The sequence below is a fragment of the Dipodomys merriami genome, unplaced genomic scaffold, assembly GCF_024711535.1.
Source record: "Dipodomys merriami isolate MVZ:Mamm:240054 unplaced genomic scaffold, mDipMer1.0.p SCAF_4, whole genome shotgun sequence".
Taxonomy (NCBI): Eukaryota; Metazoa; Chordata; class Mammalia; order Rodentia; family Heteromyidae; genus Dipodomys; species Dipodomys merriami.
The window spans coordinates 68,836,216-68,859,510 of record NW_027205603.1 but is presented as its reverse complement, the minus strand read 5'-3'; the positions used below and the strand labels follow the sequence as shown (position 1 = coordinate 68,859,510).

Sequence of the window (23,295 nt, the reverse complement as noted above, 5' to 3'; positions counted from 1 at the left end):
TACTGCATAGAGAAGAACACTTCAGTCTCCCTAGGAATAAGTGGAGTTTGCAAAATGAGGTCTGGGGCACCACTGGTAAGACACACTGAGCAGTCATTTAAATAATTAGGAACAGTTACAGCATTGTACAACTACTGTACAATCTTGAGGAGAGCAATGTCTTCCATTAAATTTATAGGTGGCTATGTCACTTTCTGTCTTCTGAGCTTGGTTAAAAAAAAAATAGCAAGGCTGGGCTGGGAAGGTGGCTCAGTGGTAGAGCGCTTGCCTTGCATGCATGAGGCCCTGGGTTCGATTCCTCAGCACCACATAAGCAAAAAAAGCCAGAAGTGGTGCTGTGACTCAAGTGGTAGGGGACTAGCTTTGAGCTGAAGAGCTGAGGGACAGAGCCCAGGCCCAGAGTTCAGGCCCCACAACTGACACCTCTCACCCCCCCCCAAAAAAAAACATAGCAAGGTGTACTTTTTTCTTCAATTCAAGCTGATGGTTATTCTTTTAGTCCTGGATAAAACTTTGTTTTTTTCCCAGCATAGGAAGTTTTTTTTAAAAGAGGTTAGCATTTAATTTCTCTTTTAATCCTATTTGTCTTCTAGATCATCTGTCCAACATTTCATTTCTAAATTGAGACCAGGGCTCAGTACCTTAGGTTTGACTGATAGGTTCAGTCACAACCACAGTGTGGACTTTTGGCACTATAGCAAAAATGCAAGCAAACAGTTTTATATAAGTAACCATGCATCAGTGTATTCTAATAAAATTTTGTTTACCAAACATACAGTGCACCAAATTTGACCCATGTGCTGACATTTGTCAACTATGAGTTAAATTACCCCTACATTTCTATCCAGGTAATCAGCTCAATTTTCTACCATAGTCCCCATAACAACTTTTCTTACTGAACAACTTCTTTTACTGTTCGTTTTTCAACATTCCTTTTTGGCTTTTCATTTCCAGGTATTTGTTGAAATCTGTCATGTACAAATTTCTTCTCACTGAGTTGTCTTTTTAGTGGGGTCTTTGCAAGTGTAGGAGGTAAATGCCAGCCTTCAATTTGTCATTTTGAACTGAAGACAGTGTAAATATGTTTCAATAAAGGTGGACTCAAAACAAAGTTTGCCTAGAAAGACTATTTCATCATGTATGAACATATTTTAAGAATCGGTATTTGCATATTGCCAGACTATGAAATAATTGAAGCAGTTTCTTATGTAAAAGAGCCACAGCACACACACACACACACACACACACACACACACACACACACACACACACACACACACACACACACACACACACACACACACACACACACACTGCTATTCTGCTGGGAGCAATCTTGAGACAGAGTAATAGAATAAATAAATCAAGCCATGATATTAAGAGACCTGATTTTGATAAATGAACTAGCTCACTATAGGTATGGGAAAGAACTATTTCCTTGATTCCCAGTGATCACCTCTCCTCCTGTATAGGTTCTACTCTGAAGATCCAGACACAAGATGCCAAATGGAGATCCATGTAATCAATGCACACTGAATTTCTTAAGTACAGAGCTTTCTAAAACATCTAGATTGAGGAGTGAAGCTGGTATCCGAGGACAAGAAGGGAATCTACTATTCCTTTCATCTATGGGACACACCAAGTTTTCAAAGCAGACTCCAGATATAATTTTTTCAGCCAGATACACTGGCTGAGTATACAGACATGAGATACACAGAGACCCATGACCAACAGGGTAAGGTGAAAAGAGGGTGTATCAGGTGACCACATAGAATCAGAAATGGAAAGGTAGCCTGAGTTCATGCTAATAGTTGAGGGAGAAAGTCTGAACACAGCAACATTACCTACAGTTAAAATGACCTTATAGATAGGAAATCATCACTAGTCAACTAGCTTGTTTACTTTACTCTGAGAGTAAATAGGAAATGGAAATCAAAACAAAGATTTTCTTCAGTGGTATCCATATGCTGGAATACTGGGTGGGAATATTAAGGAAAAGGCTCCCATACTCTCCAAAAAAATCATTAAAAATTCAATTTATGCTATCATGCAAATAAAACTAGCCTTCTATTAAATATGCTGCTTAATCTGTATAACAAATATAAGTATAGCAAAATGTGTTTGTTTACATTGAAGGATTAGAAGACTTCAGAAAAGAAGGGAAACTTGAGGATGAAGAAGCAAGTAAATAATACCTGAGGTGAATGCATACATAGATCGTGACCCAGTCCACAGGGTGAATATCACAATGGTAGGGTATTTTCAAAGCCCATTCATTTTAGAGCTAGCAAATGGCAGCCTAAAACTTCACAGGAAGAAGTTTGAAGATAGATCCTTCACTAACACATCCTAGATAGTAATTAAGTTTGGTTTCCAGCAGCAAGGCAGAGGCTGTATCATGTGCTACACAATGCTTACGCATCCCAGTGTGACTCACAAAAGGTAAAAGTCATATGAATCATCTTGGATCTTTGTCCTTATTTTGAAAAGTAGGAAAAGGCAGCAAACTCTCTTGGGAAGTAGAATTGAAAATGAAGCATTCAATATTCTATAATAAAAGCAGCATTTTAAAAGATTTCATATTGCTAAAGTAGCTGAGATCTAATCAAGACTTTATCACAAGTCAATCGACCATTGGAATACACTTTTTTCCCTCAGTGATTCAATTCTCATCATGCAGTAGCTGCATTATGTATATATGTATATTACATACATTCACCAAGAGTCCTATTTTAGAGTTTAAAAAAATAGAGGATAAAATAACCAAGGGTAAAATAAAGGATAAAATAATGTTGCTCTTTAACCAAACTATAATTAATGATGTAGATTAAGAACCAAGTGTGCTGCTCTTTTCGGCAAACCACTCATTGTATTCATCCTCTCAAAAGTGTGACATTTCCTCTTTGTCCATGGCAGTTTAACATTAAGCATTACTCAAGTGCATAGTGGTTTCCTCATCATGGTGCTCAACTTGGATGATCTCAAGAGACAATAATAGCTCATTCATTTCATGTTAGGGGACAGTACTGGAATTTGAAGTTAGGGCCTCACCATTGCTATGCTGGTACTCTGCTATTTGAGTCACATCTTCAACCATTATTCACTGGTTATTTTTACAGAATTTTTGTTGTTGTTGTTGGTTGTGGGTCTTAAACTCTGGGCCTTGGTGCTGTCCCTGAGCTCTTCAGCTCAAGGTTAGCACTCTACCACTTGAGCCACAGTGCCAGTTCCTCACTGGTTATTTTTGAGATAGAGACTTTTGTCCTGCTTGGGCCTGCTTCTCAGGTATGATTTGCTCATGTTAGACTTTGCATTATTCCTGGAATCACAGGTACATTGCTGAATGCAGCTGCCCTCCACAGAGATGGAGTCTTGTGGACTTGTAGGCCTCAATCAGACATCCTTCCAATCTCAGCCTTCCATGCTTCTTGAGATGATAGGTATGAGCACCTAGCTATGGGCTGAGAAGGGGTCTCATGAACTGATCTTCCCGATCTGGCTTTGAACTGGCTTTGAGCCACTGGCACCCAGCTCAATGCATTCAATTCTTGAAGGAGAGTATGTGCTGACATAACTTTTAAATTAGCAGCAAAATCATGACCCACACATATCCAATATTCTATATAACTCATGACTTAATGGGGGATTCAATAAAAGTGCTGAAAACTAGGTTGAAAGGAGATTTAGAAAATTATGCTGGTTAAATTCATGATATTTCATGCACTCTTTCTTTTTTACTGTATCCTGACAGAACAAAACTAAATTCAGATTTCAGCTTAATAAAAATACTAAGCAAAATATGTAAATGTGAAATAGATTATACACATTTGATGCTGTTTTAAACAGCTCAAGTGTATGTAAATACTAGTAACTTTTATTGAAGCAGAAGTGGTTTGCTTTTCAATACCTTTTCTTTATTACTGCATACATTTACACATAAGATCTGTTCTCAGTGATTCTTCCATGGTAAATACTTTATACACACCTTTTAAAATGTCTATTCCTGCCACCTTAGCTCCTCTCCGGCTAATATAAATCACCAAACATCTGAGTTAGTGTACCAATGGGCCTGTCATCTTTGAATTTTTCAATCTGATGTATACAGTAGTGCTAAATTAACAATATCATTTTCATTTTACTATCCTATCCAAAATCATTTACTGCTTCTCAGATGTTTTAGCTTTACCTTTAAGAGCAATCTATTGGAAAAGCAAAGTTAAGATGGATGAGATGCCTTAAATCCTTTGCACAACCAGCCAATGGGTATTTAAAAAAAAGAGCAATTAAACTTGATTTATGTTGAGCAAAATGCAGCTATGCTAACACGTGTATAAAATATGAGTTCTTTTTCCCTCAAATAACACATCACAGACTATGTATTTCTTCTTCTTCTCTCTTTTTTTTAAAGGGATAGCAGTGACTTTGAAAACATGTTTAAAGATCATAGTTGATCCACTGGTTATGAACAAGAGGGAAAGGAACATTTCTGAGTAGCTAGTGTTAGGAAATGAAGCCATCAGTGAAAATGCATTGGCCTCAGAGAAGGGGGAACTTAACTGTCTCTTAGATTAAAGGGAAAGAAGAAAGAATGCAGGGCCCGAAATGCTTATCAGTGAAGATGGATAAAGGAGCTCTTTGTGCCTTGCTAAAGATAATCTGTTTGAGGATTCTCACAGGACAAACTCAGAACATGTTTTACTCCATTTCAGAAACATTGAAACGGTTGCTTTTGTTCATTCATTAATTCAGCCCACAACTATGGGTTGAACATATTCCACGTGTCATTAAGACATGTCTGAATCCTTAGCTTCAGGGAACAGTGTTGTGAGGGTGGGCTAGAGTATTGGAAGGCTTGCAGGTCTGTGGCAAAGATGTACAGACTGTTTGAATTATTTATATGGATAAACATGGGCTGCTCTGAGAGTATTTTTCATACTGGAAAAGAGAAACGACAGGTGATGAGTGAACTCTTAACTATCCAGAACAAGTATTTTCATATTAAATAGAATGGAAAAACAAGACAATGGTAAATATTTTTATGAGATCATATATATGTGGTATATAATGTGTCCTAATGTTGAGTGCATTTTTTTCTGTTGACCAAATTAAATATGTCAATAACAGTTTAGGACAGTATCCACTCAGATCTGGCTTGCCACTTTTTTGTGTGTGTAAATAAAGAATTTTTTTTGGAATACTATGCCTTGAACTAAAGGACTTTGCTTGCTAGGTAAACACTCTACCAACTGAACCACATCTTCAAACCTGCTAAATATAATTGTATTAGATTATACTCAGTTACATATTCCCAGGAGCTGACTTGTTATTACAATGGCAAAATTCAGCAGTAACACATTATCAAAGATAATATACCACCGACTACTGAAATACTTACTGTGAGTTTTTTTAAAATTTTGCTCACCCCTAGTTTAGATTATTTTATATTTCTAAGGAAAATATTGTGTTGGTAAATGCAAAAGAAATAGAATAATCAAAACTAGTCTATAAAAGATGACAGGATATGTACTTGTTGCAGCTAATATCAGCTTAAATTACCTAATCTCATTCTATAATTTACCATTGTGGAGACATTTTCTATCTGTAAACAAGGCACAAGAACAAAGGATGAAGGAAGAGTTTCATTTTAGGCTTGTGAATTACTGTAGTGTTTCTGTCTTTGCTCTCCTGAAGAAATAGTATATTTTCTGGGTTGTGAGCCTAGCTCAAGTGGTAGAGTGGCTGTTCAGCAAACTCAAGGCCATCAAGTCAAATATTTAAATATATATTCAATGTACGCTATAATATGTATACATATACACATATACTCAAATATTAATGCTTCAACAAGATTTTTGGGTACAATAATTTCAGATTAGGGAAATTTAGCTAAGTCTGAATGTATTCTGACTTAAAAAAATTCTATTTTATCATAACTAATTTAAAAAGTGGAAAAAGCCAGGCACTCCTGGCTCATGCCGGTCATCCTAGCTACTCAGGAGGCTGAGATCTGAGGATGGTGGTTCAAAGCCAGTCCGGCAGGAAAGGCTGTGAGACTCTTATCTCAAATTAACCACCAGAAAACCAGAAGTAGTGCTGTGACGCAAGTGGTAGAGCACTCATCTTGAGCTGAAGAGCTGAGGGACAGCACCCAGGCCCAGAGTTCAAGCCCCACAAATGACTTTCACTGGCTTTTCTGCCTGGGCTGGCTTCAAACTATGATCCTCAGATCTCAGCCTCCTAAATAGCTAGGACTGAAGGTGTGAACCATCAGTGTCTGGCTTTTTCCACTTTTTTTTTTTTTTTTGGTCGGTCATGGGGCTTGAATTCTGGGCCTGGGCGCTGTCCCTCAGCTCTTCAGCTCAATGCAAGTGCGCTACCACTTGAGCCACAGCTCTACTTCTGGTTTTTTGGTAGTTAATTGGAGATAAGAATCTCATAGACTTTCTTTCCCAGGGTTGGCTTTGAACCACGATCCTCAGATCTCAGCCTCCTGAGTAGCTAGGATTAAAGGTGTGAGCCATGGGCGCCTGGCTACTGGTGAAACTCTTAACTCCAGTTAACCACCCAAAATCCAGGGCTGGAGTGGTAGCTCAAGGAGTAGAGCAATAGCCTGGAGCAGAGAAGCTCAGGGACAGCACTCAGGGCGCTGAGTTCAAGCTCCAGGACTGGCACCCCCCCACCCAAAAAAAAGTTTAGACAATGGTTTTGAATTTCAGACTCTACTTATTCTCAAATTGGCTAAAATGAAACTCTCCCAAATTAAGTCCAATATATGCACTTTATTGATCTTCCGTTTGTGTTACTCTTAGTTCCCGTTCAATCAACACATTTATGCAGTGATGTCAATCTAGTCATTTAACATGTGCATTTCCCTGAGAGTGTATTCATGTATTCCCAAGGATTACAGAAGACATTTTCTCAAGGTAAAGTTCATGTTCTGTATACATTAGAATAAGACTAGAACCAGAGATCAACACAGTCAAATAGTAAGTATAGAGTTTTATTTATTTTGCTATAGCATTGATGTTTCTTTGAAAAAATGAATTGGATTTTTAGACCTTTATCTATTTTTAGATTAGAATATATATTGTTGCTAATGAGTACCTTTTATGGGATGGTATTCATCTTATATCCTAAACCTCTCTGTAGCCTCTGTTTTTGGTTTGAACCCAACTCAGAACCATTCTTCTCTAGAAGTGACTAAATCAAGTTTGCTTACTCTGTACTAGAAGTTTAATTATTAAAGTTCCAGTATACTTTCTTGTCATTAAAATATATGGATTTTAGGGCACCAAAGGCTTAAATGTCTATCATTTTATTGCATGAGAAAATTTACTACAAAATGCAAATTTTCCTTATCCAATTCTTTTTTTGTTGTTGTTTTTGGAGTAATATTTGCATTTGAACTCAGGAGGTTGGGTCTCACAGGTTTTTTTTTTTTATTTGTTTGTTTTTATTTTTTGTTTTTTGTCAGCCCTGGGGCCTGAATTCTGGGCCTGAATGCTGTCCCTGAACTCTTCAGCTCAAGGCTAGCACTCTACCACTTGAGCCACAGCACCACTTCTGGTTTTCTGAGTGCTTTCTTGGAAATAAGAGTCTCGTGGACTTTCCTGCTCGGACTGGCTTTGAACCGCGGATCCTCAGATCTCAGCCTCCTCAATAGTTAGGATTACAGACGTGAGCCACTCTTCAGCTCTTCTTAATGCTGTTGCCCACCATACATTGGGGTTTGTTCAGGCAATTGCCATTTTATACAATTCACTTATTTAAGATTTACTAACAAAGTTGAGTTACATGATTGGGGTTCAGTATGAAACATTATAGTGATTTTTAAAACTGGCCATTAACATTGATCAAGATGCCTTGTATTCATAAACTGCTTTGTTGAAAGGCAATTTCTTTGTATAACTACTTAGAGATAATAAAAGAAATTGGTCATTAGATGTAACCTCATGTTTTTATGTGATAACTTCTCTTATTCCTCATTATATCTTTTTCAATTCTCCAAGTTTTACTTTCAAGAATTATTCCTCATTGAGTTAATTTTTATTCTTCTCATCCCATGTGGATTTTATGTTCTGCTTTGCAATAATAACATAAAGATATTTAATATTAAAAGAGTTTCTAATAAAAATAATCTTATTAGATCCTACTGTGATTAAAAGTAGAAAAATATATTTTAATACTTTAGAATGTATGTCCTCTCATGGAACTAAAGTGACACATTTTGGAGGATACCATGATCTTCCTACACAATAAGATTTGCTTTAGGGAATCTTTAAAAACCCATTTGAATAATGATGGTGAGGTAATTAAAAGACTACTTGATTCCAAGTCTTCTCTTTTTTTCCCCTCTGAGATCTTAATGAATATATCAATAGGAGTCTGTTCAGTAGACTGAAATACTGTCCCATTTACAAAATAGATAATGATGATGGCCCTTTTGGCTGGATCTCTATCTTTAGTTATGTTATGTTATTTTATTTTTTTCTAGCATTGCATTCTTCTATGTTTCATTTATTTGGCATGCCATCAAAATTTCCAACATTTTTGGTTGGAAGTAGCTCTTTTGGCATGCTTTTTCATTTTTCCTTATACAAAAAGGTTCATCTTTCCAAAACATTTTATGTTGCTTTTTTTGTGGGCGTGTTTGCTGGTGTTAGGGCTTGAACTCAGGGTTGGGCACTGACCTTTGGTGCTAAAAGCTCGTGCTCAACCATTTGAAACACAGTTCCACTTCTGGCTTTTTTTGAATTTTTAAAATTTTACTGTAAAGATGCTGTACAGAGGGGTTACAGTTATATAAGATAATGAGTACATTTCTTGTTGAACATTGTTCCCTCCTCTTTTGTTTTTCTTCTACTCTCCCTGGCTTTTTGGAGACTATTTGGAGATAAGAGTTTCATGGATGTTCCTACCCAGTCTAGCTTCAAACTATGATCCTCAGATCTCAGCCTCCTAAGAAGCTAGGATTATAGTTGTAAGCCACCAGTACTAGTATGCAATGTTTTCTTTCTTTAATTTAAATTTTATTGTAAAGTTGATGTACAGAGGGGTTACAGTTACGTAAGTTAATGAGTGTGTTTCTTTTTGAACAATGTTACCCCTCTTTTGTTTTCTCCCCCTCAACCCCCCCATCTTCTCCAGATGCAAAGAAACACTGGCTGTTGTGGCTTCCCTTATTTGCAATAACTAGAATATGTCTATAAGTCTACAAATTAATCCAATGGACAGTGAAAGACAAATAATTATACTTGGACATGATTAATTAAACAGCATTCTAAGTGTTCATTTACAATTTTTATTTTATTTTTTTGCCGGTTGTGGGGCCTGAACTCTGGGCCTGGGCGCTGTCCCTCAGATCTTCAGCTCAAGGCTAGCACTCTACCACTTGAGCCACAGCACCATTTCTGGCTTTTTTCTGTTTATGTGGTGCTGAGGAATCCAACCCAGGGCCTCATGCATGAAAGGCACGCATTCTATTACTGAGCCACCTTCCCAGCCCCCATTTACAACATTTTGAATAAATACATTTTCTAGCAAAATCACTTTATCCAAGTCACTTTCTGAGCTAATTGTTTTTCTTTACTGTTGATACATTTTAAAGAAGTAATCATTTAAAAGTAAATTTCCCCCATTTAAAATATTTTCCATGCAATGAAAGATGTTGAAGTGCATTGTGAGTACAATACTATACTAGAGTAAGCCATTTAAAATGCCCAGCAAAAAGAGTTCCGGGAAGATGGCGGAGGAGAAGCTGGAGTCTAAGCAAGCTCTCGCATAGAAAGCAGTTTTAGAGTTCCAGTGAACAGTCCTAAGCCAGAGAATCATACCAAGTGTGCCATCACAGGACAGAGAGTTAGGCCAGAGAGGGGAAGCCAAGGAGACACATCTGAGCTCTTGGCAGCAGCCGTTGAGGCGGTGGCAGCTGTGGCGGCGGCGGCGGAGAGTGCAGGAGCCATACCTGAGCCACAGAGAGTCCGGGACGAAGAAGCCAGACGCAAAGGGTGAGCGGATTCTACTCAACACCAGCAAGAACCGACAAGGAGCAGACATCTTCATTCTGCAGTTCGCAGACCAGAGACGACCCAGGAACCAAGTCTCGGCGTGAGTAGAAGCCTGACGTCCTCACTCCTTCTCAGGGAGCAGAGGAGGGAAGGCCACCCCTCCCCCCCCGCCCAGCACCGGAGATCTCCATCTTGGATACTGACAAAGTTCAGAGGAGCTGCTAGCTCAAGCTCAGGCCTTGGAATAAAATGAGTCATTTAGCAGGTCACAAGAACTTAACGGCCGGCATGACCTGCCAGACTCAGCTCCACCCAGGGAAAAGTCACCCAGCTTGGGCGCCAGCCCTTGGAGTGGCTTTCTTCACTGGGTAATCAGAGCCAGAGGCTGCCCCTCCCTCTAGCAGCCTCAACAATCAATTGAAAATCAGTAAACAGAAACCCTGAGAATGGCTCCAGGCTGGGCTCTGTGAGTTTTTCCACAAACTAACCCCCGGGAAAAGCTACTGTCTGTTGAAAGGCCTCAACTCTACCCGGAACCTAGCCTCATCACTGCATCCCCCTCTTTTGTGATACTCAAAGCAGATCTGCCTCCCAATGAACTAGCCTGGGAGGAGGATAGCCAAATCCTGGGTAAAGCAGAGCATTTTTCTGCCTGTTCGAACAAACTGACTTAAGAAACCAACCAAGCCACAGGACCACAAACAGACCAGAGACTCCAACAAGAGGCTGGTTACGGACACAAGGGAGATACAGGATTTTTCCCACCCCTCCCAAAAAATCAAAAACTTTTTCTTCTTCTTCTTCTTCTTCTTCTTCTTCTTCTTCTTCTTCTTCTTCTTCTTCTTCTTCTTCTTCTTCTTCTTCTTCTTCCTTCGTCTTCTTCTTCCTTCGTCTTCTTCTTCCTTCGTCGTCGTCGTCTTCTTCTTCTTCTTCTTCTTCTTCTTCTTCTTCTTCTTCTTCTTCTTCTTCTTCTTCTTCTTCTTCTTCTTCTTCTTCTTTAGTAACTTATATAAAAAATTTTTTTCTTTTCTAAAACTTTTTTTAATCTTTAATTTTTGCCTTTTTTGAAAAAAATTGTTTTCCAGAAACTTTTTTTTCCTCTTATAATTTTTATTTTAGGGATATGTGAGTGTGCGTTTTTCTTTCTTTTTTTGTTCTCTTTTTTTTCTTTTTTAATTATCTTTTTGTTTTTTGTTTAGCTCTACTGAACTTCTCATCTTTTATTCTTCCTTTCTTATCCTTTTCACCTTCTCCTCTCTTTCGTTCTTCTTTATGTGACTTAATTCTTGTCCTGCACATCCTCAGATAAACCTGTAGTTGATCATTAGACCCTATCCTCCATTGTGTACACACTTAATCCACAAATTTATTACTCAATTCAAAACCTCTGAGACTTAAATTCCTTAATAGCAGTACTACCTCTTTATACCTATATAATATTTTAAGCATTTTTATTTTTAAGTTTTTCACATCTCCTTTATATCCCTCCCTTTCTCTCAATATATTCACGTTCTTCTCTAAATAGATTGTTATCGATTCTACATAATTTTATTAATTTTTACTTTTCTATTTTTTCAGGTCTCTTTTCTTTTTCCTTTCCCTTTCTTCTTCTTTTCTCTCTCTCTACTTTCATCCTACCCAACCTATTTTCTGCTTTGAGATTAGGACTTAGTTAACTCTACCTGAGCCTCCCCACATCAACCTATTACTATTTTTTACCCACATATCTCCCTAACCCTAATAATTTCTGGTCTTCCAAATTCTTCTTTGCGGTTCGTAGCCCATTAAAATATAGTTGTTTGATGTTGACAAGATGCATCTGTTGAACTAGATTGTATCTGTAGACTATTGACGGTGCAAATTCAGACTTTGGTTGATGCTTGCCTTAAGATAGTGTTCTAGCACAAAACTGGTGCTATTTTCATCTCAAATGGGCAGAGTAGGCCAGAAAAACACAAGAAAAATGGCAAATCTGGGTATCTCAATTCCCAATCTTGATAATCAGGGGACAGAAGAGACAATGAATAATCCAGAGGAGAGTTCCCAAATAGCTCTACAAACACTGCTGGCAAACATGATAAATGAAAAGATTGAAAGCATACAAAGGACTCTGTATGAGTGTGATAGGGAGAGAGAGGAGGCAATCCAAAAGTTTATACAGGAATATCATAAGCATGAGGAAGCTACTCAAAAACTGATACAGGACTTGCGTGAGCAGCTTGAGAATACTCAAAGAGAAAGGGAGGAATGGCATGAGCAGGCTGAGAACACTCAAATAGAACTACAGGAATCCCACCAATGGGAGGAAGCTAATCAAAGAGTAATACAGGAATTGAGAGAGCAGGAAGAGAATACACAAAGATCACTAAAGGCATTCATGGAATCCATTAACAAAGAGCTGAAGGAAGTCAGGGAGACCACAAAGGGAATGCTGAATGGAACCCAACAGAAGGAATGGGAGTCCAAGGAAACCATAACCAATCAACTAAGGGATTTGAGAATAAACACTGAACACCAAATTAAGGAAGTAAAGAAGTTCATACAAGATCTAAAACAAAGCTTCAACAAAGAATTTGAAGCCATCAAAGCTGACCAATTAGAAGGAAAAGAGATAAAAAACAAAGTAGAAAGTCTTGACAGCAGGTTAGACCATGCAGAAGATCAAATCTCAGGGATTGAAGACAGCCTAGATATTATAGAGAAAGAACATACAACCATCCAAGACAAGTCCAAAAAATATGGTAGATCTATCCAACACTTGGAAGACACCATCAGAAGGCCTAATCTAAGGATAATGGGTGTAGAGGAGCACCTAGGAACAGAAGTTAATGGTCTAGGAAATTTGTTTAACAGGATCCTAGCAGAGAACTTCCCAAACATGCAAAAAGGTAGGCCTTTTCAGATACAAGAAGCTTTTAGAACTCCAAATAGACCAGACCAGAATACTACATCCCACCATCACATTATAATCCACACAGGATCAACTCAGATCAAGGAAAAGATCCTTAAAGCTGTCAAGGAGAAAAGATTAATCACCTATAAAGGGAAACCAATTAGAATCACCTCAGATTTCTCAGCAGAGACAATCAAAGCAAGAAGAGCCTGGAATGATGTATGCCATGCCCTAAAGACTAACAACTATCAACCAAGAAAACTATACCCAGCTAAACTCTCCTTCATAACTGAAGGCCAAATAAAAACCTTCCATAGCAAAGAAAAATTGAAACAATACATCTCCACCAAACCAGCCCTACAAAAGATTCTTAAAGATGTCCTACACATAGAAAACCAACAAGACCACAACAAAGGCCAAGAAACTGCACCCAAACTGAGAATCCAAGAACCATAGGAAGAACCCAGTTTTCGCAGCCCCCAAGAAGGTGGATAACATGGCAGGAACTCCCAAATACCTCTCAGTCCTATCTCTTAACATTAAGGGACTGAACTCTCCAATTAAGCAACATAGACTGTCTAGTTGGATTAAAAAACAAGACCCTTCTATCTGCTGCCTTCAGGAGTCACATCTTGCCCGTAAAAACAAACACATTTTCAATGTTAACGGCTGGAACAAAATCTACCAAGCAAACGGCCCCCATAAACAGGCGGGAGTTGCAATTCTAATATCAGATAAAATAGACTTCAAATTAAAATTCGTGAGAAGAGATAAAGAAGGTTGCTACATACTAATTAAAGGATCTCTCCTTCAGGAGGATATTACAATTCTAAATATCTACTCGCCAAACAATGGAGCACCCAAATTTATCCAAGAAACACTACTTTCCCTCAAATCCCATTTAGATCCAAAGACATTAATTGTTGGGGATTTTAACACACCACTCTCCCCACTAGATAGATCAACTCGGCAAAAACTCAACAGACTGCAGATCTAAACAGCTGCATAGATCAACTAGATTTAACAGATATCTACCGAACATTTCACCTAGCAGCATCAGAATACATGTTTTTCTCAGCAGCACATGCAACATTTTCTAAAATAGATCACATTTTAAGCCACAAAGCAAACTTGTCCAAATTCAGAAACATTGAAGTTATACCTTGCATTCCTTCTGACCACAAGGGAATAAAATTAGAACTCATCACCAAAAGCCACCAAAGAAAGTCCAGTATCACATGGAGGCTGAACAACACACTGCTGAATCACTAGTCGGTCATGGAAGAGATTAGAAAGGAAATTCATATGTTCATGCTATTCAACAAAAATGAACACACAAATTACCAGCTCCTCTGGGGCACAGCAAAGGCAGTACTCAGAGGCAAGTTTATAGCTCTGAGCTCCTACATCAAGCAATTGGAGAGATCTGAAACCAACAATTTAATGACACATCTAAACCTCCTTGAAAAAGAGCCGCAAGATAAACCCCAATCCAGTAGACGGAAAGAAATAATTAAAATTAAATCAGAATTAAATGAATTAGAATCCAAAAAAACTATAGAAAGAATCAACAAAACAAAGAGTTGGTTCTTCGAAAAAATTAACCAAATTGACAGACCCTTAGCAAATCTTATCAGAAAAAGAAGAGAAAACACCCAAATAAATAAACTCAGAGATGAGAATGGAAACATCACCACGGAAACAACCAAGATTCAGAACATTATAAGGGAATACTTCTCAAAACTTTATGCTAATAAGTTTGAGAACTTGACAGAAATGGACCTTTTCCTAGCAAATATTGACATGCAAAAACTAAACCAAGGTGAGTTAAACCAGCTTAACAGGCCCATATCAAGCATTGAAATCGAAACAGCAATAAGAGACCTCCCAGCTAAGAAAAGTCCAGGACCAGATGGTTTTACAGCGGAATTCTACAAGGTTTTCAAAGCAGAGCTCACACCAATACTCCTCCAACTCTTCAATGAAATTGGAAGAGAAAGTTCACGACCAAACACATTCTATGAAGCCATCATAACCCTCATCCCAAAACCAGGCAGGGACTCATCAAAGAAAGAGAACTATAGACCCATTTCTTTGATGAACATTGATGCAAAACTTCTCAACAAAATTTTGGCCAATCGACTTCAACAATTCATCCAAAAAATCATACACCACGATCAAACAGGATTCATTTCAGGGATGCAAAGCTGGTGCAATATACACAAATCAATTAATATTATTCATCACATCAACAGGAGCAAGAATAAGAACCACATGGTTATCTCAATAGATGCAGAAAAAGCATTCGACAAGATCCAACACCCCTTTATGATGAAGGTTTTGGAAAAGTTAGGAATCCATGGAACATTCCTCAATACAATAAAGGCTGTATATGACAAACCTACAGCCAGCATTATACTTAATGGTGAAAAACTAAAGCCATTTCCTCTTAACTCAGGAACAAGACAAGGATGTCCACTCTCTCCACTTCTCTTCAATCTAGTATTAGAATGCCTAGCTACAGCACTAAGACAAGATGCAGACATAAAGGGGATCCAAATAGGGAAAGAAGAAATAGAACTCTCCCTCTTTGCAGATGACATGATCTTGTATTTAAAGAATCCCATAGACTCCACTCCCAAATTATTCAAGCTGATTCAAAACTTTGGCAAAGTAGCAGGGTATAAAATTAACCCCCCAAAATCAATGGTTTTTTTGTATGCCAACAATGAGAAAAGTGTGGCTGAAATTAGGAAAGCAACTCCATTTGTAATAGCCCCACAAAAAATAAAATACCTAGGAATTAACTTAACTAAAGAAGTGAAGGACCTCTATGATGAAAACTTTAAAATCTTGAAAAAGGAAATTAAAACAGAACTTAGAAAATGGCAAAACCTCCCATGCTCCTGGATTGGAAAGATTAACATCGTGAAAATGGCAATACTTCCCAAGACTATCTACAAATTCAATGCGATACCTATCAAAATTCTACCTCATTCTTCAAGGAAATAGAAGAGGCAATTCAAAAATTCATATGGAACAATAAAAGACCCTGAATAGCAAAAACGCTCCTCAACGGAAAGAACATTGTTGGAGGAATATCAATACCAAATTTCAAACTCTACTATAAAGACATAGTAATCAAAACAGCTTGGTATTGGCATAAGAACAGACCTCAGGACCAATGGAACAGAATTGAAAACCCAGAAATGAACCTACAGACCTATAGCCATCTAATCTTCAATAAGGGAGCTAAAACAATAGAATGGAAGAAAGACAGCCTCTTCAGTAAATGGTGCTGGCAAAATTGGTTAACTACTTGTAGAAAACTAAAGCTAGATCCTTATATATCAGCCTGCACCAGAATCAACCCCAAATGGATCAAAGACCTCGAAGTCAAAGCAGACACTCTGAAAACATTACAGGATGGAATAGGAGAAACCTTAGGTCTCCTTGGCTCAGGCCGAAATTTTCTGAATAGAGACCCGGAAACACAACAAATCAAAGAAAGTTTGGACAAATGGGATTGCGTGAAGTTGCAGAGCTTCTACATGGCAAAGGACATAGCTAGCCAGATCAATAGAAAGCCCACCGATTGGGAGAAGATCTTCACTAGCCATACAAAAGACAAAGGTCTCATATCTAAAATATACTTGGTACTCAAAAAATTAAATCCCCCAACAACAAATCCTCAAAGAAACAACTGCCCAATAAATAAGTGGGCTAAAGACTTAAAGACAAACTTCTCTGAAGAAGAAAGAAGGATGGCCAATAGACACATGAAGAAATGCTCAACATCCCAAGCCATAAAAGAAATGCAAATCAAAACAACATTGAGATACCACCTCAATCCAGTTAGAATGGCTAAAATCAAGCACTCTAACAACAACAGATGCAGGAGGGGATGTGGACAGAAGGGAATCTTACTTCATTGTTGGTGGGAATGTAAACTTGTTCAACCACTTTAGAAAGCAGTATGGAGGTTCCTCAAAAGACTTCACATAGAGCTCCCCTATGACCCAGCAATCCCACTTTTGGGCATTTACCCAAATGTTTACAAACAAGAACACACTAAAGCTACCAGCACAATTATGCTTATTGCAGCATTATTTACCATAGCTAAGATATGGTACCAGCCCAGATGCCCCTCAGTAGATGAATGGATCAAGAAAATGTGGTATATATACACAATGGAATTCTATGCCTCCATCAGAAAGAATGACATTGCCCATTTGTTAGGAAATGGAAAGATTTGGACAAAATTCTATTAAGTGAAGTAAGCCAGGTCCAAAGAAACATAGGTCCCATGGTTTCCCTTATTTGCAATATCTAGTATATGTAGGAGTTAAGTGGAAAAGGTCAGATAATGTGATGTTAGGAAAATGAACCCTTAGATATGTATTTTAATGTTTTTTTTTCCTTTCATGCATTTGTTTCTAACACATTTATAAGATTATCTCTTTGTAGCTTTGTATGTCCCTCCCTCACAGTATAACCCCTGCTTTCACTATATTTGATGTCAGTATAACTTGTAGAGGAGATGGGGAAAAACAAGTCGTTTAAGGATACAGGTGGACCTGTTGCAACAATGAGAAGTACAAGTTGTCTTGTCGAAAACAAGCTTTACAATGTTGGTGGGGGGGGGAGAGGCGGGAGGATTGGGGGGGGAAGGCTGGGAAGGGATGTGAAGGGTAAACAAAGGAGGAGGCTGCAATGCTTGATAAGAAATGTACGCATAAACCTGCCCATGTAATTGTAACCCCTCTGGACAGTGTGTTCACAAAAAATAAAAAATATATATAAAAAAAACAGATCAGTTAGCAAGTGAGATGCTTTTGTAAAGCTAGCTATATTTGAGGAATATGTTTAGGGTCCAGGGTTTCTTGATTGGAAATAAAAAACACATTCTATTGACGATGAAAAAAAAAGCCCAGCAAAGTTTTGAAAGGTAATAAAGTTTCCTTAATTCTCTTACCATCTGGAATGTAAATGATGCCCTAAAATTGGAAGGATAATAGCATCTAAATATAGAGTTCAAAGTTATTCTGCAACACCTGCATATGTTTAAGTTAGATGTAAGGTTAATTCACAATAATATCTATATGTTTGTTAGACCAACTAGCCTAGCACATTGCAGGTGGTAAATTCATTACAATAATTGATGATTAACCTTTTGATTTGCACATAAATTGCTGGGCAAATGGACATTCTTAGCTGAAGTTTTAGGCTACCTGAATTATTCTCGAAATTCTTCAGTTATGGAGCATTTTGAGCCACTTCTAGTTTTGGAATAACATTATAACATTATAAAATACAACAAATCAATACAGGAAAAACTTAACTAAAGAATTACTGAAATTGATAGGATTAAATTCTTTACTTCACTCAGATGCTGCAAGGTACTTTTTTCTTGTGTTACTAACTTGGTAATATGTCCATTAGAAAATTTAGTTGTACATTAAGAAAGCCGGGAGAAGTCTTTTCACCCTAGGATGAATTCATTAATGTATCTTATAGGTGTAGGCAAAGCTAATTTTCCCTTCAAATAACATTGATTATATAGATTTTCTTCAGTACTTTTGTTTAGCCACAAAGCAATCTCTTTCATATAAAAATGTTTGCTTTTTATTAGTTAGGAGTTTTAAGATTAGATAGCATATTAGTATTCAAATCTTGTACCAGGCAAACAGTTATTTGGTTAACCTTGTGCTGCACATGATCACAGGGTGAATATTTCAAGCCAACAGAGAAGGACATTACAATTATCCTGGCTTTAGTTTTTGCAAGTGAGACAAATTTTGTACTGTTCAAATTTGCAGTTACTGCCAAGGTTTTGATAGTTTGATCGTAAGGTTGAGTGAGCAATTAACCAGTAGACGTTACCTGATTTCTTACAGATAAGGAATCAACATTTGTAGCGATCAGTGCTGCCTTAGTCATGTATCCAACTTCATGAAGAGACTGATGAATTTATTTGGAACCCAATTCAGAACATTCTATGATACATATTTTTTCTAGGAAGCTAGAAAGTTCAAAAATTACTTTCTCTTTGCATCTTGTATTGTCGTGTGTGTGTGTGTGTGTGTGTGTGTGTGTGTGTGTGTGTGTGTGTCCGCGCATACGCCAGTCCTGGGGTTTGAACAAGGACTCAGAGCTGTTCCTGAGCTTTTTTCTCAAAGACAGCATTCTACTATTTGAGCATCATTCCTGGGTTATTTGGTGTTTAATTGGAAATAACAATCTCACGTACTTTCCTGCTTAGGGTTGGTTTCAAACCATTATCCTCAAATCTCAGCCTCCTGCATAGCCACCAGTGCCTGGTCCCTATTTCTTTAATGGCTATTTAGTTGTAGCCATCAACTAAAGCATTTGAGTTATCTTTTCTTCTCTAGGTGGCCTTTAATTTCTGTTTGTTCATATTAGACATTTTTATGAATTGAATATTTGGAATTTTTAACACTTGAGAGGCAGTATCAGGAGGAACATGAGTTCAAGGCCAGCCTGGACAACACAGTAAGTCTATGTCTGAAAAGAAACAAAAAGAACAAAGAAATTAAATCCATTGTAATTATACGAAAGCAAAATAAGTGGAAAACCAAACACATACAGAAATATTCAAAACTGACTTTTGAGTTAATGAAAATTGAACTAATTTGGATATTTTTATGAATTTGAAATAATAGCAAAATGTCATATAATTGATTTATTTCAAATGAATTGTTTATTTTTATATCATGCACAAAAAAGGTGAAGAGATGTATCCTCCAAACCAATCAGCAATTTAAATAACATTGTTGGCTAGAGAAATGAGCAAATATAAGGAAAGAATACAACATAGTTCTCTATGATTGACATATTTAATTTTGAAATACAATTGATACAAAAAATAAATTCTCCATGTTATAGTAATAAATGTAGATGAGAATAATTTTTTGTTGCAGTGGCACAGAGATATTACATATTCATTTCCCATAAAAAAAAATAGGACTTATGCAGTAAGAATTTAGGGAAATCGACATTATTACTGTTGACATAAATTAGTTAGGGTTGGGAAGAGACAAGAACTGAAAGTTTTGGGAACATAATATCCTAGAATGTTTTTTGCCCTACTTGATTGTGTTTCAGTCAGTGTCAAGATGGCTGAGTCTATGTCCCAGTGCAACAAATCATTGTTAAACACCAAACACGCTTCTAAATTCTACATGAGTTTCCCATCTTTGCACTTGGATTTTCTCTCTTTGGCCCCCGCCCCTTAATGGTATAACTTCAACTTATTTAATAATAATGTGTAATGACAGAATTCTATATGCACATAAACATAAAGTATAATGAGCAAGCATTGGGAGAGAGTAGGCAATTTTTTTCCAAAATATATCATAAGAGCAAAAAAGGGAGATGACAGAAATAGAAGTAGGGAACAAATAATTACTCCACTTTAGCCAGATAACATATTTCATTGAATATACAAACTATTAGTCTTAAGATGGACAATAGTTTACAGTTCCAAGACAGGAAAAATATTCTTCTAATATGCTATGACATATTATTTATTAGAAAATAATATGTGAAAATAATATCCTGATGTGACAAAAGTTTATTTTAGAATAGGATTCTGTCTTCTGTCTTTCTTCTACTTTGAGTTATATCTCCTTTCTTAAACCCCCATTTTCAAGACTAACAGTTTAGATTAATATTAAGATTTTCCCTCCAAATAGCTCAAATTATAAGAATGTTAATGCCCTTTTTCCATTAGTCTTTCCATCCCCTCTGGAGCCCTCCACCCATGAGAAAAACAACTTGTTCTACAAATGAACAAGCCATTGATTTCACATAAATGTTTTTCTTATTCAGTATCTGGAACCTCATGAACTCCTGGTCAACTGCAGAATTGGAAACACCTTTCCCTGTTTTTGATTATCTAACCTTTGTGATGCAAATCTGCATTATTAGACTGACTCTTCCTCCTGTTTGGGACAAATTTGTTATTCAGTCTGCAAACCAAATTCGTCTACTTGTTCAAATTAATAGAACTCTTAGGCAGTAGAATATTTTTTTTAATTCTTGGGATTTTTGTCATCTTTCAAATGACTTACAGATTTTCAAGGTTAACAGATGAAGCCCAAGGAGTCTGCCCAAGGGTAACCATTTCTTGTTTATGGTTTAGTGCCATCTGGTGGCAGGTCTATCTATTGGCTTAAATGTTTGTGGAAAGGCCTTTGGATCTTGTGGCTGACTGAAATTCTCAAATTCCAGAGAGCTAACAGGTTTTTTGTTGTTGTTACTTTTATTGTTGTTTTCCCATTGTTAATGTAAAGGTGATGTACAGAGGGGTTACAGTTATATATGTTAGGTAGTGCGTACCTTTCTTTTGGAACTGTGTTGCTCTTTCCCTCACTTTCTCCCAGGTTTTGATACTTAGGATATGGATGACAGATGACAGTTGGGATAAAAGAACTGAACTTGCACCTCATTTCCTGCTGCTCTTTTCCTGCCCATTCTTTTCATCCTCACTGCAGAAGACAGAGGGGAACACAAGATGAGGGAACAGAATTCAGGAGTAACACCATGGTCAACTATTTAGTTATATCCAAATCATAAGAATCATTGCTTTCCTTTGCATACTTTAAACTATTGAGTAAAATCAAGAAGGAAATAATCACAATCCCCCAAACATCTAAAAATGTCTGTAATCCATTTCATCTAAGAACACTGGCACAAAATGTCTGGTTTTGCACATTAACTTTTATATCTTCTGTAAGTGATATGTAAGAATTGAATTTTCACTTTTTTAGGTCACTTAAAAAGTTTTAATAATCATGGAAAGAAACAATACATTTATATATGCTATTAATTTAAAAATTATGGTCATAACCAAACTTGGTGAATAAATTTAAGACTATTATGTACCAAGAATCAGAGTTAACCCAGGAAGAAAATTTCATGAGAATCCATCTCCAATTAACCAGCAAATAAAACCCAAAAACACAGAATTGAAGGTATAGGATCAAGTGGTAGAACACCAGCTCAGAAAATGCAAGCCTTGAAATTCAATCTCAGTACTGCCAAAAAAAAAAGTGTGTGTGTGGAGTGCAGTTTCTGTTTTTCTCCAAAAAAGTTGGTAGCATTTTTGAAGTGCTATTTAGAATATGAATCTTCTCATAATTTTTAAAAGAATTATGATTTCTCTGATGTTTTCTTGAGACATAGTAAGAAAGGGACTAATCTTGTGAATATTTTCTTCTGTGCTTTATTAACCACAGGGAAAAGAATATGAGAATAGTATGATAACATTTCCTGTACCACTATTGTTTTAAACTAGAAAGATTTGAGAGAAATTGGGTAGTATATACTCTGACAGATCCATAGCTATTCTTTTTTTTTTTTGGTCGGTGGAGGGGCTTGAACTCTGGGCCTGGGCGCTGTCTCTCAGCTCTTCAGTTCAAGACTAGCACTCTACCACTTGAGCCACAGTACCACTTCCTGTTTTCTGAGTGGTTTATTGGAGATAAGAGTCTCATGGTCTTTCCTGCCTGGGCTGGCTTTGAACCTCGATCCTCAGATCTCAGCCTCTTGAGTAGCTAGGATTACAGGCGTGAGCCACCAGCACCCAGCTCCATAGCTATTCTTAAGTGGCAAACGATTTCAAGATTATATAAGGATAATCTGTTTGATGCATTCTGTTTTGATGCATTTAAGAATTATCAGATTCATCACCTGGAAATTAAAATTAAAAAAATATCAGATTTTTTCTGTTGTTCAAATTCTTTCAGGTAAGCATTCTTCTTTTCTAAAAATGTCAATTGAATTTAGTTCATACAGGATTTAATTGCTATTTATAAAATGCTTTAGATATTTGAAATAGTCCATAATAGTTAAAGACTGTGATAAGTGCATGCTGGTACTCAGGAAAGTTCAAATGATGCATCATACAAAAATAAAAATTTACATTTGCTCTGTAGTAAAAACCTGTTTTGATTTAGTTTCAAATATTTGCTGATTTCAAAATGGTTTCATTATAGATAATGCTACAATACATTTCATTCTTATTTTTAATATATGTAAATTATTTTATTTTATCGGTCATGGGACTTGAACGCTCTCTGCCTGGGCGTTGTCGCCAAACTCTACAGCTCAAGACAACACTCTACCACTTAATCCACAACACTACTTCCGGTTCTCTGGTGGTTAATTGGAGGTAAGAGTCTCATGGACTTTCCTGCCTGAGCTGGCTTTGACCCTCGCTCCTCAGATTTCAGCCTCCTGAGTAGCTAGGATAACAGGCATGAGCCACCGGCACTTGGCTATAAATAATAATTTAAAAATTCAAAACTTAATTTCCCACAAATCCCCTAAATAGCAATTGTTCTCTTTTATAAACCGTAGTGTTAAGTCACC

The 23,295-nt window shown here is 37.1% G+C and overlaps 1 pseudogene; it reads left to right on the top strand.

The window, feature by feature from the left end:
* The window catches only part of LOC138806160 (histone-lysine N-methyltransferase PRDM9-like), a 151,580-nt pseudogene that overhangs the window by 99,201 nt on the left and 29,084 nt on the right, over window positions 1-23,295 (top strand).